The 17,416-nt window shown below is 42.8% G+C and overlaps 1 protein-coding gene across 4 annotated transcripts in view; it reads right to left on the reverse strand.

The window, feature by feature from the left end:
- Window positions 1–17,040, reverse strand: part of CPLANE1 (ciliogenesis and planar polarity effector complex subunit 1) — a 2,766,109-nt gene extending 2,749,069 nt beyond the window's left edge. For 3 of the 4 annotated variants that reach the window (XM_078674972.1, XM_078674970.1, XM_078674973.1), the window contains exon 1: window positions 8,187–8,515. The gene's annotated coding sequence lies outside the window, so the exon portion shown is untranslated. Of the gene's footprint in view, window positions 1–8,186; window positions 8,516–16,910 lie in introns of those variants that run through there. The other variant, XM_078674971.1, reaches the window with a different exon arrangement.
- Window positions 17,041–17,416: the final 376 nt, after the last annotated feature.

Below are 17,416 nucleotides of genomic sequence, written 5' to 3' on the forward strand. Positions count from 1 at the left end.
TTGACAAACCAATGTTTGCACACACGAGGTCCAAGAACATAAAGGAGATATTAAAACAGTCTCAGACAAGAACGGGCAACGTCCGATATAGAGGCATGGTAAAGTGCCACAACTGTGGTCATTGCGGAAATGTAATGGTAGGGGATGTCTTCACACACCCTCAGACAGGCAAGCACATACAACTGAGACATACGTCGGACTGCAATACCAGCATGGTAGTCTATGCTATCAAATGCCCTTGCGGGTTGGTATATGTGGGCAAAACCACTAGAAAGGTTAAGGTTCGTATAACAGAACATAAAAGTCTAATAAGAACCTGTAACCCCAAATCCAACTTAGCAATGCACTGGAAAGAGAGACACCATACGATTCCACAATTGCGTTTCACAGTGTTAGAAAGTATAAATCAGGAGGTACATGCTGACACCAATCGCCAATTATCACAAAGGGAGACATACTGGATTCGCAATTTGAATACGCTAGAACCGGATGGACTTAACGACAAAATTGAATTAATATGTTTCTTGTAAATAAGCACATGTATTGAGAGTATCATCTGTTATCTATGTTGTTGTTATTATCATTGTAACACTGTACAGCAACTTTGTCACAACCAGCACTCACTTAGTTTAGTAGCATAGTATCACCCCCTTTAGGATTTTCATTTTTCATTACAGTCCTTTATCTTTTCATCTCTCCACGAGTGTATTTCCCATTCGATTCATACACTATTGACGAGTTAGAAATGGCGCCCGTAGTAGGACTCAATACGCGAGTCCGTTTTCCGTGTTTACACGGAAACGTTAGTCCATTTTTAAGGAAGGCGGAGAGGCAGCGGTTTCAGCACGCAAGACGACGAGAAGAAGAGAGGTGTTCCCTTTAGCAGGTACACGAGAGGCACGGGCATACGCGCAGGGCGGGGAGACGATAGGTCTCAGCAGCGGAGCACTAACGGCAACATTTGTGTTCCTTATAGATAACGTGAGGCTGGACTAGGTTTACACTCATTTTCATGGGAGAACACGCATCGATACAGGTAGGCGGCTGTGGGTCTCTGGTCGCAGAGGGTTTTTGTTGAGTTTTTTACAGTGGCCTGGATTGGTAGTTACCGTTTTATCTTACTCATTTAGGAATATCACGTTTTGAGACGAAAGGTCGAGCATTGCGCAGAGTCAGGTACACGTGTATATGATATTTCATTGAACATGGACACAGGGTGTTTTGTGGCGTTTTTTTATTTTGCTTGCACACACTGTGAGGTGAGGGTTGAGCTAAGCTGGTACTCGTTATGACAAACTTGCACTATAGCCAATATGCACATGAGGTGGAGTCTGGGGCTCCCTAGCTTCCAATTCTGATTATTGTTATTGTATTGATTTCAATTACAGTATTCCCCTGATGAAGGTATTAACATACCGAAATGCAATGGGATTAACTGAAAAAGATGATGGGATGTACATGAAGTAATGTATCATCAGACAGAAGAACAAAGCAAAAGAAGAAAGAAAACTTACATTAAAAACATGATGTTCTTCATTTAATTAGCCTGTACCTTTTTGCTGCACAGAAATATGTATATCATTTTGGTTGAATGAACTTGTATAACGGTTTTTTTCAAATATTTGTGAAATTATGTACTACTATGGTATATAGAGCACCCCGAGGGGGCTTGTGAATAGTGCGTCGCTTTCAAACAGTATCTGTTTGTGTTTTCATTTTGTTACTGACGTGAGCCAGTCAGGTCAGGCGACAGCACCAACAAAGAAAGATAGGATCGAGAGTTGACGGTTAAGCGAACTGGATTCTTTTGAGGTGTGCAGAGTGTCAATCTCATACACAATCTCTTAGTGCTACCATAAGCGCTTCGGCTCCCCCTCCCAATTTGCTGACTAAGTGATTTCCCATTTGCCCATGTTCTCACCATATCTGTTATACACAACAAGAACCAACCTATATGCCGATGGGAAAAGGGTAACTATTATATATTTATCACAACTGCCACATGGGACTTATTTGTGTGGAGCTTTACACATAAACATCATAAAGCCTTGTATTATTTTCAAATAAATTCTGTTTCACAAATTAATTGCAAGAATCAATTACAGGAGGACGCCTGGATGTTGGGAATACTGAAAAGAAACTCCTGGACTCCCAAATGAATGACAATATATAATTGCAAAATTCAGCACGTATAAACATACAATGTATTAAAGTGTGAAAAAGTGAATAGAATAGGGCAGGCGATGCAGTGCTCACATTTAAATACAAACAAGACATAAAATACACTGTACTATTCCCAATTATATTGTTGTTTCATTCAAAGTTCTTGAACCAAATGAGAAAGTATGTCAACGTTTCGACCACTAAATCACTTATGAGGTCTCCTCAGGACTTTGTTGTTTCCCATTCACACCTTCCACTAATGTGAGGTTATCTGATTAGCTTTGCTAAACAATCAAATAATATTGAGAGTCCAAAGGATCTTCTCAGGTGCGGCTTCGGTAGTCCACACCTCCATATATGTGCTCTCTCTATATGCCATACGTTACAAATATAAACATGGGGTCCAGATGGAATGGTCCCCACTTCTGGAAAATAGCAAAGGGCAAAAATGCTCCCTCCCGCTAACAAAGCGTGAACGAGAGCTTTATTGGCGGAGGGAGTATTTTTGCCCCTTATATAACAGTTATAGCCCACAATAATATCAAGACCATGATATGCAGTAATCAGCAGGAAATTGTAACTTATACTTGTTAAATTTACATAAGACATGTCTGCTATGAGAGCTGTCCATCACCAGTACTGTACATTCAAAAACCAAAGATCACGAAATAAACAGGTATGGAATAACTGAAGATATCTATCACACATTGCTGGTAAATTTTGAGGACTTTAATATCATCCACCACTACAGGTCTCAAATATCTATACAATCTGACTGCTTCCTTACATTTCACAAAGACACTCAGATATGGCATGATAATAAAAATGATCAACCCAACAGATCTCTCCCTCCTTCCATGCCAGTTCAATCTGAGATTTTGTGAACAGTTGTTATCTTGAACAATCCTGTGCAGTAACCAGCTAAGCAGAAAATATCAAAAGAAATACCACAAGGGGACCTGCTGAGCTGTTCAAATCTTCCAGCATACTGAAAAGCATTAAACTGCATGTCTGTCTCTCACACTTCATCATCCACCACACTGCTACACGTCAAGTCCCATAACACAATAACCGCACCTAGGGCTTAAAGTGGGATGGAAAAACGGGGAGGGTGTTTCTGAAAGGGGCGTGGCCAGTGTAATTAAGGGTGTGGCTTAAAGACACGTAAGCAGAAACATTTGTGCTTAGCACAGTGTGCCACCCGACTTGTATTTTGCTGTTTCTGTCATTGCATCCCGATATACGATACAACTAGTAACATCATACCTACAACAAGGACTATTGGCTTTGTCAATGGTTGTTAGTTGCAGAAGATAAATAAGCAGCAACTATGGCTTGCATATATGATTGAAAAAGCTTCTACCAGGACAATGTTACTGCTCCTGAGTTTCAAAAAGAGAAGGGAAATCGAGAGAGAAAACGATTCTCTTTAAAGGATTTCCCATCCCTTACAAAGCTCACCCGGCATGACGTCATGCCCTAACTTCTCCACTAGTGAGAAGTGTGACCACGTGCACATCGATGTGCCTGCTGTCACTGCAGTCCGGAAAAAACAGAACACCAGTGCCAGGGCACAAAACAGAGCCCTATAGATACCTGTTTCAGGCCCCCTTTAAAAAACTACCAGTGCTCAGAACCGATGGAAACCGGCCCACTTAAATCCCTGACTGCACCTTGTGAACATCACACACAACATGAAAAGACTTCCCAAATAAGATCAAAACAAAGACAACTTCCTTCCAACCACTCACCCTGCACTGTGTAACGTTCTACCCATGTAGGCAAGTACTTCAGCGCCCCACATAGGGGACGAAAGCGCTATATAAATGCTGCAATACAGCCTGTGGTCTAAGTTCATTAAAAAAAAGTTTGGGAACTGTGATGCTGCATGCAAAGGCACAGGGTGAGAGAATGGGGGCATAATTAAAAACAAAATAATCTGTCACTTTTTTCAGTCTTTCACCTTCCAGTAACTAAATATAAAATAAGGCACAGCTTAGATGAAACTTAAATGCAAGTTATGTTATTCAGTGGGAAATGCACTGTACATTATGAAACCTCTATTAGTTAATGCACTGCACCAAATACTGGATGGTGCAGTGGAGAATAGTGACTTGTGTATGTTTAGTGATAAAAGGCCCCAGTCTGTGACAGAAAGCCCTTTGAACATGCAAGTCATAATTTTAAACTTGCAATACGCAGAGTCAGGGCTTTAAGTGGGCCGGGTCTGTCCGGGTCTGAGCACCGGCAGTTATTTTCAGGGGGCCTGGAACCGGGTCTCTATCGGGCTCTGTTTTCAGGCCTCCAAAGGTAGTCCATTTTCTTTTTCTTTTTCCTCGACTGCAGTGAGAGCATGCACATGATGTGCCCATGCTCACAAACAACTTCAGAAGCACTGACGTCTTACTTTTTTACAGCGCCCCATTCCGCGCTTTCACTTTTACAGTAGCTGTCGCGCTGTCCCCGAACTCATTTTATTTTTTTTTCTTTATATTTAAAGACCTTTATTGTACAAGACATCATTCACACAGCAAATAGCCTACAACCCTCAAGGGCCGTCAGCATAAGATGGTGATCAGATGAAAGATCAGTGAGATAACAGCCATTTAGCCGGCAACCCTGGGGTCCGGCGGCGCAGTATAGTATGAACATGCAGACATCTCGTAATACACAGCACGTCTAGTAAGCAGGTCTATGGTTTTTTTTTTGTGTTGTTATAGATGTTTCAATGCGTCTCCGGCATCTGTACCGTATGGGCAATAGTCCATGTCCATCATGAGAGCCAGCTAGTAGTTACCTCTGTCAATCACTGCGTGGACAGGCGATAGGGGAACTGGAGATTGCGCATCCGAGATGCCACTATGATGGTTACAGGTATATAATGGTATAGCTCACTACGATAAGGGAGTGGTCTCATGTGGCCGGCGGCGTCAGGCAGAGACCGTCATTGCTGAGGTCAATGTGTCTGGCGACCTGCCGTGTGTGGAACCTTCCAATGAGGGTAATGCAGGTATAAATGTCTATGGCAAGAGACTTCGCCCAGGCTCGGTCGTCCGGTTCCAAAAGGTACCTGTCTCAGTTGTGCCCCGCAGACCATGCGTGCTGGGGGTCGCGTCATGTCACTACAGCGGGGATGTGTAGCGTCAACAGGGGCGCTGTCCCCGAACTCATGACACTCCCTCTCCAGTCTCCTCGCCTCCACTACTCGGCAGCAGAAGCCAGGAGTAGCAGTGCCACCGGGTCACAACTCCATCTTGCAGGAAGACGAGCAGTAGGCAACTGCGTGGTAACTGGCACGGGATCATCTAAAAGCCCTTGGAATTAATTTTGTGCATGTGAAGAAGCATTTCTTAACCTTGCATTCCAACCTCCATAACTGATCACAGAACTACTCCAAAGGCAGTGTGTCTAAATAGAACAGCGTTTTCATTTAATGACTGTGTTTTTTTTGTCTCGGATCAAAAAGGCACAACAACATACCCTCAAATATTATTCAAACATACGAGTGTGCTTCCTTCGCCGTATTATTTGATATAAAGTGATGAGCATAATTTGGGCAGACACCCGAAAAACAACGTGCAGGCAGTAAATAAACATTCATACCGCCAGCCGAAAAACCAGTCACCCCTCCCTCTACCCCCACCTGCTGCAACTGCTTCGCACTTCGGTACCGGCTGCAACGAAAATTAAAAGTACATTTGGTGGTTCCTTTCACCAAGTGTATTTCTGCCTAGGTTTGGACAGTTTCACAATTATTTCGGATCTAGTCACTTTGCACCCTTCCAACTGTACCTGCGATCCTTTCATTAACATGGGGTAAGCCAATGCTGAACAGCCTCACCCCCATTTTGAAAAGGATTGACAGCGAATGAGGAAATGCAAAGATGTGCACCTGCCCGTTGGGACAGGAGTGGGGTGGTGACAGGAGTTTTGTTGTGCTAGGGGACTCCATTTGATTTCATGGAGATAGAAAAGTCCACGTACCTACTACCTACAGAACGGATGTGTCCTGCGAAGTGCTGGTACTCTAGCATAAAAAATATTGCAGCACTGCTGAGAAATGCAGGTACTCTTTCTCTCCCCTTCAAGTTACAAAAGTGTGGGCACTCTGTACAGGAGAGCACATGCCCATTTGAAGCACTGGATAGTAAATGAAACTTTCCCTGCCAATGACACACAAAAAAGGCCCCCGCATCCTAGCACTCAAACAAAGCTAATGTGTGCTACATTACTTTGACATATGTCATTGGTATTTTAGGCTTAGTTTGGGCCCTAGAGTCAGTCAGTTTTAAAAGTGCATTTGTTTCATGTACTTTGTGCAACACGTTATTGCTGATATCAGGTGCTTAATGTAACTGCTCACTCTCAACGTTGGTTGGCAAAGCACGGTTTGTGTTGTATGTTTAGTACAGGGCTTTAAGTGGGCCGGGTCGGTCTGGGTCTGAGCACTGGCAGTTATTTTCAGGGGGCCTCGAAATGGGTCTCTATCAGGCTCTATTTTCAGTCCTCCAAAGGTAGTCCGTTTTCTTTTTGTCTTTTTCCTCGACTGCAGTGAGAGCATGCACATCGATGAGCGCATGCTCATTTTGCTCACTACTGAGCAGCGGAGGTAGTGAGCATGCCAGGCGAGCCGCGTTGTAGGAGGAACGCGGCTTTAAAGAGAGCCATTTTCTCTCAGGATTTCCCTTCCTGCAGCGCAGGTGCAACGTCGTCGTGGTGCCAGCCTTCACATCATGGGATGATTAGGAGAGAGACGACCACAGACAGCCTGCTCCAGCACAACCCTGCTCTGACTTTTCACACTGAGCTTCAAGGCTGCAGTGTAATCCAGCAACAATTGAAACGCAGAGAGAGGAACTAGTCTGCGTGATCCTGCCCCAGCCCTAACGCAAGACTAGTTATCTTGATTTCGACCACGCCCCTACTTGGATTGGCCATACCCCTTTAAGTGGTTTGCCCCGCCCATTTTAGTGCACCCCCAGTTTTTTCCCCCCACTTAAAGCCCTGCGCACAGTATAAGATAGACTGCTACAGAATTAGGGTGACCAGGCGTCCCCGTTTTGCCAGGACGGTCCCTGTTTTTAACCAGCTGTCCCAGCAAATTTCAAGAAATTTAGCTCATGTCCCTGTTTTTAGAGAGGATCGACTGAAAACGGTGGGAGGTGTTTTTTATGTTTTACAAAGCAGGGAGAGTTAGCAGTTGTTTCAAGAAAGCAATTTAATAAACAGGCAATCTACTGGGCTTAAAAATTGCATTGTATGTATGTTCTTACTGCCTGTTCTGTAATTCTCTGCTGATGAGCGCTCTCATCACTTGAAGTAAAATTGTAGTCCTTCTTCTGTTGTTGTGAAATGTCCCGGTTTTTGGCTTTAAAATTCTGGTCACCCTATACAGAATGCGCAAAAGGTTTAAGATAAAAAGTGTTTCCAAAATATAGATTTTTTGCTGTCTGTACCTACTTTTTTTTTTTATATATAACTGTCTTTTAAAAGCACACACACACTTTACAACTTAGCTGGAAGCTCCCTTACCATACCCCTCGAAAAGAATAAACACCCCGCGGTCTAGGGAGCCTCTCTCGGCGCCCGCGAGGCTCCCCGTGGGTGGGAAAGGGACACCCCAAGCCTCTCATGGTTCACTGAAATATCTAATGGTCCAGGTAGACTAGCTCTGAGGCACCTTACCCTGGAATCGAAGTAGATGCCGCACTGGAAGGAGTCCTCGATGTACAGCAGGCCATGCCCAGGAGAAGAACCTTAATAATACCGAGCAAACTCCAGTACTAACTACTCAGGTTCAGCAGCCTCACACTCGTGGCTGTCTAGATATTTACCAATGTCCGTCTCTCTGCCCGGCGGACACACTTCTCATCAGGTATGCAAATAGGTGAGAGTTGCCCACATTGTAATAAGCATGTCTAATTTATATCAAATTCTTTCTTTACAGAAACGACCAAAACGGACTTCCCAGCCCAGCAGATTACAAGTTTAAATGGTGTTCATGCGATCAGATTTACACATACCTTCCCCTTTGTATACTGTTCTTCGTCGCTTTTAAAAACTCATTGCATTTCAATGGGGGGGGCAAAGTTCCAAAGATGCCGGTATCACTTCCACTTAAATAAGTATCACTCTTACGATGCACAGTCAAATATATTCTTTGGAGCAGCACATCAAAAGTTCACGAGACTGCCCGTCGTTTCTGAGAGTACGGTGCGCACCTGTGGGCTATTGACATGGAGCATCAGTGCATTCGATTTCATATCATTCATCTTTAACTGATCTTGTAACGGCTGTCATGTTTTGGTTCCGTAATTGTAGCACTTCCGGGTTGCATAGCAACCAATCCTACGGCTGAACATATCCTGGGTGCCGGTTATAAATGAGCGTTCTAGGACGGGAGTATTGCTGTCCCTCAACCAATCCCAGTGCGCCATACAGCTGTGGTGTGATGTCCTCGCGTGCCTCTGTCTGGGCTGTGCAGTGCAGCTCGTAAGGCGGATGCTGCTGTGCACTTTGAAGGGAGTGGGTCTTAACTGGAGCTCCTTCTTTGACGGGGTCTAACACCCTATCTCGGGCGGGGAATTGCCAGACTAGGCTGGAGAGGAGTATAGAAGGGGAGGATGGAGGAAAGGCAAGGAAAGGACGGACAATACAGCAAGAGCAGCGTGAGGTATTGTCTTGTATTACAACAGCTATTAGAGGTGGGTAAACTAACAAGTTAACAGGGACAGCCGAGCCAACTGTCTGAATTGGCTCTAAGAGCCTGTGCTCCAGGCGAGCCACGTAAACAGATGGCATGTAAATCATAGATCAAAAACCGCGTGACTATACGATACATACTCTTCGAAATTGAAAACAGTGTATTTCTTTAACATTCAAAACCTTTTCACCGTAATACATGAGGTTGTATCCTTGCATAGAGATATTTTTAAACATGAACTTAAAGGCGCCCCCTTTGACCTAATGTGTTGAGTAATACGCTGAGAAGTGATGATGGTTCAAGTATTTATTCAGATATTCAGCACATCAACTGAGCAGCCTTCCTTCAGTCCTTCTCTCCGAACAGCTGCATCAAGGAATGCAGATTGTCCAGTGATAACAACTGAAGCCTAGAATGCTCCCTCAAACAATAACAAATACAGAGTGACATATACATATCTCGTGCTGCAACACGAGAAAACAATTCCTTAAAGAAATACAAAACAACACGTCTTCCTCCTAATAAAACAAGCATTTACAATGCAACGGTTTCGCCTTTGGAAAAGTTAGAGCGATTGGCAATGTAAAGGACAATGCCATTTATTTATCTGTTTTCAAAACCAACACAAATACAAATGTTGTCATTTACAATGCCAATAGCTCAAACTTTTCCAAAGGCGAAACCGTTGCATTGTAAATGCTTGTTGTTAGGTGGAGAGGCCCAGCAACAGGGACGGGTGGAGGGCAAGAAGGCAATGTCGGTGCTTGAGTCAGGGCCAGGGAGGGATTGGGAAAACAATGGAAGACCTGTTTGTGGGGAGGTATGTGAGGGGGGGACAAAATGGAGCATGTGGGGCAGGTGTTTGGGGGAGGGAAGAAGCACACGAGGGAGAGAGCTAGAAAGCACATGCTCGCATGGAGCATTGAAAGAAAAACAAAGTAGTTCCCTAAATGTGAGCAGTGTAAGGATACAAGTCATCCAAACAAAATGGTGGTCAAGATTTATGGTTAAAGCGAGGGACACACTGGAGTTGGTCGCAGGTCATCGACAAAAGATGGACAATGAAAGTTGTCAAATAAAAAGCTAACAAATCAGATTAACAAAGGTAACGGGGTGGGCCAAAGCCGGCGCTGCAAGTTGTTGGTATGAACCACAATAGTCTTTCAAAGGAGCAGACCAGTGTTTTAATTGGGCCGGGTCTCACCGGTGCTGAGCACCAGCAGTTTTTTAAAGGGGGCCTCGAAAATGGTCTCTATCGGGCTCTGTTTTGCGCCCTGGCACAGGCGGTCCGTTTTTTTCTCCGGACTGCAGTGACAGCAGGCACATTGATGTGCGCTGCCTATCCTGCTCACTTCTCACTCGTGGAGAAGTTACGGCATGACGTCATGCCGGGTGAACGTTGTAGGTTGAAGGGAAGTCCTTTAAAGAGAGTCCTTATCTCTTTGGATTTCCCTTGTCTTTTTGAAATTCAGGCGCAGCAACATTGTTGTGGTGTCACCAGGGCTTTAAGTGGAAGCTTTTTCAATATTATTATATACAAGTTACTGCTTATTTATCTTATGCAACAGACAGACAACCATTGACAAAGCCAATAGTCCTGACTTGTAGATATGATATTACTTGTTGGATCATATAGCTGGATGCAATGACACAAACAGCAAAATACAAGTCAGGCAGCACACTATGCTAAGCACAGATTTTTAGCTATGTGTTTTTAAGCCACGCACTTAATTACCCTGGACACGCCCTTTGGAGAGACCCCCATTGTTTTTTCATCGCACTTAAAGCCCTGGAACAGACAGTCCAAAGCTGTCTGGTAGGTGGGCCCAAAAACCCAATGCACATTGAATCAGCAAGAAAAGAGGCACGTGTTTTGAGCTGCATCCAAATACTGGAGCAGGTATGAATGTAAAGAGCATTTGTGTCTTCCAGTTTTAAGTTTATTGAGGTCTCTACACAATCCTAACAACTTGTGATCGTAACAACATGACGCTTCCTGCAACTGGCAGGAAAAAGGCACCCTGCACACAGCGCCTCTCCTCAGACCTTGACGGTGAATGCATTAGTGTACTGAGCTATCTTCCCTGTAAATATTTGTTGGGCCCTACTGTGAAGCACGGATATCAGCGGTGCAGGCATTATTCCTCTGAGCTATCTTACCACGAAGTGCCATTGTTTATAGCTCAGCAGGGGGCGCCTAGACCACAAAGCTATCTTATCAGAAGATGTTTGTACCGAAAAGACCTTTCAGCAGGGGTGCATTACCCGCAAGTAAGCATTTATACGGATGGTAAAAAGGCCGCTATGGCACACAGATATATCAACATTGGGTGTGTTTGTCCAGTCAGCTAGAAAATATTGTGAAAGTTAATTTATAAAATGCCAATTGAACGCGGGGGTGTTTCATTTCGGTTCTTTCATGCATACTATGCGGGGGCAGTTATACAGCTCTCCCTCCCAAGCCGCACAGTTTCCTAACGTTTCTGACATATTTCATTCGCAAATAATTCAACCGACCCTTGAAAGGCAAGCTAACCCGAATGCTGTCCGCAGGCGCCGCACCCACTGAGCTATCATGGTTTGTTTCATATACTTCAATAGAACTCGTTTTCACACGCTTTGGTAATGAAATCGAGCCTCGCCTTTTACATTCTCGAATAAACTGGGAACTCTGTAATCGGATATGGACGAAGGAGTCGGATTTTCGCAAAACGAGTCAAGACGAGAAGCGAGAGCGGCAGAGCTAGTTTCGTTTCTGCCTCAGTCAGCCGCGTATACCTCGCGCGTGCAGTCACCGGTGCGGTCAGGAATTTACCCTCGTGCAGAGTAGCTCTTCACAGCTCCAAATGATTTACATTAATCGAATCGCTTTAAAACAAGACCCTCCAAGTACCCATGTTTGACAAATGAAGCCAAAATCTCTGAAAATATCGCAAGACGCAATGAAACTACAAATAAAATATGCCCAAGAACCTGCAGCAGGGCTCCCTCGCATCACGGGAGCCCTGCAAACCGGCCGCCATGCTTCTTCTTTCTTCCCCCCGGGCTGCGGGGGCGGGCACTTCCGGCCGGCCGCGCTGGGATTGGCCGGCCGGCCAACCACTTCCGGGTCGCTGCGGGCAGCGCAGCGGCCCTTCTCCTTAGGTAGGCAGGCGGGGGCTGATTTTTACGGGCAAATGCCGGGTGGGCACCGGCTCTAGATCTAGTCTGGACACGGACGGCGGGAGGGGGCGGGAGTGGACACGGACGGCGGGAGGGGGCGGGAGTGGACACGGACGGCGGGAGGGGGCGGGAGAGGACACGGACGGCGGGAGGGGGCGGGAGAGGACACGGACGGCGGGAAACGTGCACAGGACAGCGAGGGGGGGGCGGAAATGGACAGCGCATCAGTGAAAGGGGAGGGAACGGGAAAAAACGTAACTCCGCCCTGGGAAAAAATCTCGGGAACGCCCCCGAATCTGGTCCGGCCTTGACGGACAGATGTCTGTTCCAATGGCTAGCCTCCATTTATGGAGCTAGCCAATGGGACAGGGGGGCGTTTTCCATTTTCCTTACTGGAATCAAGAGATTTCTCTGGAGGCGGAGCTAAGAGCTCCGCCCTCCAGCCGAAACCTAAAAAAACCATTAATTAGATAGTTCATCGCACACACAGTCTTTTAACCATACAGGTTTAGAGCGAGTACGCTCAGAACGATTAATAATAGTACTATCACCTTGAGAGATGTTGGCACCATTACTAACAACAGTATTTGGTGTTAACAGTGTCTGGAACAGTATCTGAAGATCTGATGGCACCAGTATCAACATCAGTATCCCGTATTACAGTATCTGAAACAGTGTCTGTAGATCTCGAATCAGATGTTCCTATTCCTACACTCCCTCTTACACTCTCAGATGTCCCAGCTCGACAGCTAGTATCATCAGTATTGACAGAACATCTTGGTGGAATTACTCCTGCGTCGTCATCTTTAATAAGATCATCATCAATGATAAAATGTTGAGAACCCTTTCTTGATAACTCAGAATTTTCATATATCACTCTTAAGAATTACAATACGTTTTAAATTCCACACTACCATCACTTAAACGTACAGCATTTCTAAAGATTTTTTTCAACTTTCAAAGGTTCAGAAAACTGACTTTCTCCTTTTTGATTTTCCAAGGTTTCTTAACCTTGACCCAGGACCCCACACTAATGTCACAAAACTTAACATTATGTTTTAAGTCATATGTTTTTTTGCTTTTTGAATGTTTATTCTCAATCCTAATCCTCAATTCATCCAATGGAATGGTAGGTTTTGAATTATAACCCATCCATTCCAGATTACACTTTGTACGTACAGCTCTTCCTCTCATAACTTCAAAAGGTGTTGTACCTAAGACATCATGAGGTGAGGTTCTATACATCCAGACAGTCTTAAACAATTGTAATTCCCAATCACAATTATAGCTGACAGCAGCTTGTATGGCATTCTTTAACACTCTATTGAAACACTCGATCATACCATTTCCACTTGGGTTATAAAGAGATGTGGTACAGTGCCTTATTCCAACTTTCTCAAAATAATCCTTAGCCATTTTTGATGTGAACTGTACGCCATTGTCACTAATTAGTAGAGCTGGTAACCCTTCACCCACAAACACACAATCCAAAAATGTGATCACTACCTCAGAGCTAATTTTCTCAACAATTTTTAAAACCGGCCATCTAGAAAAGAGATCAATCACAGCTAAAACATATTTGTTTTGGGAACCAATGGGCCCCATTATGTCAATAGCAACCGTGTGCCAAGGAGAACTGGGAATAATTGGCTCAGCCATTGGTGGTTTTAAAGTCACCAGCGTTTTGTCTGAATTAGCACACCATACACAATTCCTAATGATTCTTTCAATAAATAAGTCCATTCCTGGCCACTAATACCATTGCTTAATCCTTTGCTTAGTCTTAACTATCCCACTGTGACCTTCATGGCACATTTTCACAACGGTTTCTCGAATGTTGGAAGGAGGAATGACTTTATCATTTTGCATGATTTTACCATTTAATGTAGAAAGCTCATCGCGAACTTCCCACAAATGCTTAAATTCACCTGACAAATTGCATTTAGGAGGCCATCCTTTAGAGATGAAAGAAGATAACACCATCAAGACAATATCTTTTTTATAAGACTTTTCCCACTCATTTTTATCAATGCTGGGTAAATCATGATCATGTACCAACGCTACCTAAATGTTTTCCCATTCATGATCAGAACTATCAGACAAATTAATTGGCTTTCATGAAAGGAAATCAGCTACAACATTTTCCCTACCTGGCACATAGACCACTCTATAGATATAGTCCTGTAACATTCTCACAATCCTGGGGGAAGCATTAAATAAGCCTTCTGTAGTCAGCAGTCTCACCAAGGGTTTATGATCGGTTCTAAGAGTACAAGGTTTTCCCCATACATAAGCTCTAAAATGCTCAAGAGACCAAATGTAAGCTAATGACTATCACCGAGAATTTTTCCTCAGTGGGCGACAAGGAACGAGAAGCATAAGCAATGATAGACTCCTTTCCATCTGGATCAATTTGTGAAAACACACCTCCTAACCCTTTATTGCTTGCGTCAACAGTTATGACATTGTCAAGGATTGGGTCAAACGCACTCAGAGCAGGTGCTTTAGTGATTTCACACATTATGTTTTCAAACTCTTCATTGCATTCCACTGACCACAAGAACTTGGATTTGTTCTTTAGTAATTGTCGTATGTTAAAAATTTTGCTTGAAAAGTTTTTCCCAAATTTCGAGTAAAACTCAACCAAACCAACAAAAGATCTCACTTCATCTTTGTTTTTCGGGTGTGGAGCATTCAACACAGAATCAACAAGAGAAGGTTTAGTAGAAATTCCCTCACCACTGATGACATGTCCAAGATAAGTGATGGATCTCACAGCAAATTTACATTTGGTGTGTTCAACTGTAAAACCTTTTTGTTCTAAGATATTCAAAACTTCTTTCAAAATAGCATCATGTACTTGTTTATCCTTTCCAAAAACAAGGATATCATCCTAGAAACACCTCACATATTCGAATTTCTTGAAAAGCTGGTGCATGAATCTTTGAAAGATTGCAGCAGCGGATGCAAGACCAAATAGTAACCGCTTGTATTGAAAGCAACCTGAAGGTGTAATAAATGCTGTTAAAGGTTTGCTCTCATCAGTAAGGGGAATCTGGTGGTAAGCGGCTGATAAGTCTATGGTGGAGAACCAATTAGCATCCTTAATTAAACTCAACATTTCTGAAATTTTCGGCAAAGGAAAGTTGTCAACTACAATATTATTATTCAACTGTCTCAAATCAATGCACAGCCTTAACTTGCCATTGCTACGGCGAGCAACGACAATGGGGGAAATCCATTGTGATGATTCGATCGGTTCAATAATATCAGCTTTAACAAGTTTCTCAAGTTCAAAATCTACCTCTTCTCAAAACAATGAGAATATTTCTGACTTTGTGTACTTTAAGGCAGGCATCAGGTTTTAGCACAATATGATGTTTGAAATCATTTAACTTACCAATCTCTTTACTGAAGACATTGGGATACAAATTTAAAATTTCTTTGCAAAAATTAGTATTATCATCAATGAGCATCACGGGATCTTCACTATTTGGATTAAGAATTATTCCAAGGTTGCCTTGGTCTATCCACCCTAAAACAGAGGGACCTTTTTTTGAAACATACAATTTTGCAAATGCTTCTCTACCTTTAAATCTAAATAAAAGAGACTTATAGCCAACCATATCAATCTTTTCTCCTGAAAAACCTTCTGGTCGAATATCGGGAGGTAACAACTTATTACCAAGTTTTTGACAAACATACTACTACAAACCTCTTCATTAACTATCGTGTACGGAGAACCTGAATCCGCATAAATTAGAATATTGACACCACCTAAAGATAATGAACACAGAGGTTTCTTCTTGTTGTTCTTCTTGTCAATAATGTTGAGTAAAAGTAACTCTTTAGGCTCACTAGTGACATCATCATCCAAAACAGTATTAAAAGAGAGTTTCTTAACTAAATTATCATCTTCATCTGAGCTAGTTAAACTTTCATCATCTACACACTTCACCTTTACAGACTTCTTCCTATAACAGACCTTAGCAAAATTTCCCACAATATTACAATTTGTACATTTATGCATTAAAGCAGGACAAACTTTGTTATTAGCTAGATGTGAACTACTTCCACAACGAAAGCATTTCAAGTTTTCTTTTTTCTTTGATGTATCATGTTTTGAAGCTTTAATGTTAGCTTTTTTACTCTTGTTTTACTCTAGACTTCTCTCTAATTTTGCTGACAGTAGTTTCATTCTTCTCATCGGTTTTGGCTTCATTTTTTAAGGCTTTGGCACTACGGCTTGAAAGTTCTGCTTTCCTCACCAATGCTAAAATGTCTTTTAAATCAGAATCCCCATTAATCCATAAGTGATCCTGAATAGATGAGTCGCTGGCATGCATAACAACTTGATCCCTTATGAATTGATCCTCTAAGTGATCAAATTTACAATCTTCAGCGATAAGTCTCAAAGCTGAAACATACTCATCAATAGTTTCATTAGGTTCCTGCTTCCTATGAAAGAACTTATACCTTGTGATCCCAATACACACTTTAGGAGAAAAGTGGTTATCAAAATCCTTCAAAATAGTCAAGAATTCATCAACATCTCCACTAACAGTACTTTTCTGCATCCGGTCATAAGCCTTTAAACCAGCAGGACCAATAGAATATAAGAAAATAGTTTTTTTCTATCTGCAGACATCTTCTTATCCAAATCAATGGCTTTGATAAAATTAAAAAAATAAGCCTTCCACTCCAACCATTTAATGGGAGGTTCACAACCAGAAGACCAAAGTGGTAGTGGGGGCTGAATTGTAAAGTTTTGTTGAGATGCCATGTTAAGGTATAAAAGTCAAGGCTTCAGTCTTGTATGAGAAAAGAAAAGCACAGTTTTAAATAAATGCATTTCTGCAAGAAAATGTAAAAGAAACTGTACCTTGTAACAGTATTAGCAGAAATCCAGAGGCTGAAGGAGACTTTTAGTTTATAAATAATCAAAAGAAAAAAACTGATTGGTATGTAAATAATTTAAAATTGTGGAAAACGAAGCTCTGTTCCGACTCTCCGATGAGAAATCTCCTGTTTGCCAAATTTTCAAAATGGCAGCACGTAGGTTGACCTAAGCATGACCTCGCGTATGTGAATACAGAGCACACGTCAGCTGATGATTAAAAGCTAGCGTGCTCAACACGTAACACGTCAGCCAGTCACACGGAGAAACGTTCAGTGCCTTCAAGGTTCCACCGGAGGCTGTGCGCTCGAGGAGACACTTCAAAAGATGCCGGTGAGAATATACTTCTTTCCGCAATAATTTCAAACAAAACCTTACAGCAGAATATAATTGACGAGTTGCACGAAGGTTACAAAGTATTTAAGTTGATGTTTTCATACCCCCCAAAAAATGCGGAATCTTTAAAAAAAATCCAAATCTTCGTGAAATAC

This window comes from Lissotriton helveticus, chromosome 2_1, assembly GCF_964261635.1.
Source record: "Lissotriton helveticus chromosome 2_1, aLisHel1.1, whole genome shotgun sequence".
Classification (NCBI taxonomy): Eukaryota; Metazoa; Chordata; class Amphibia; order Caudata; family Salamandridae; genus Lissotriton; species Lissotriton helveticus.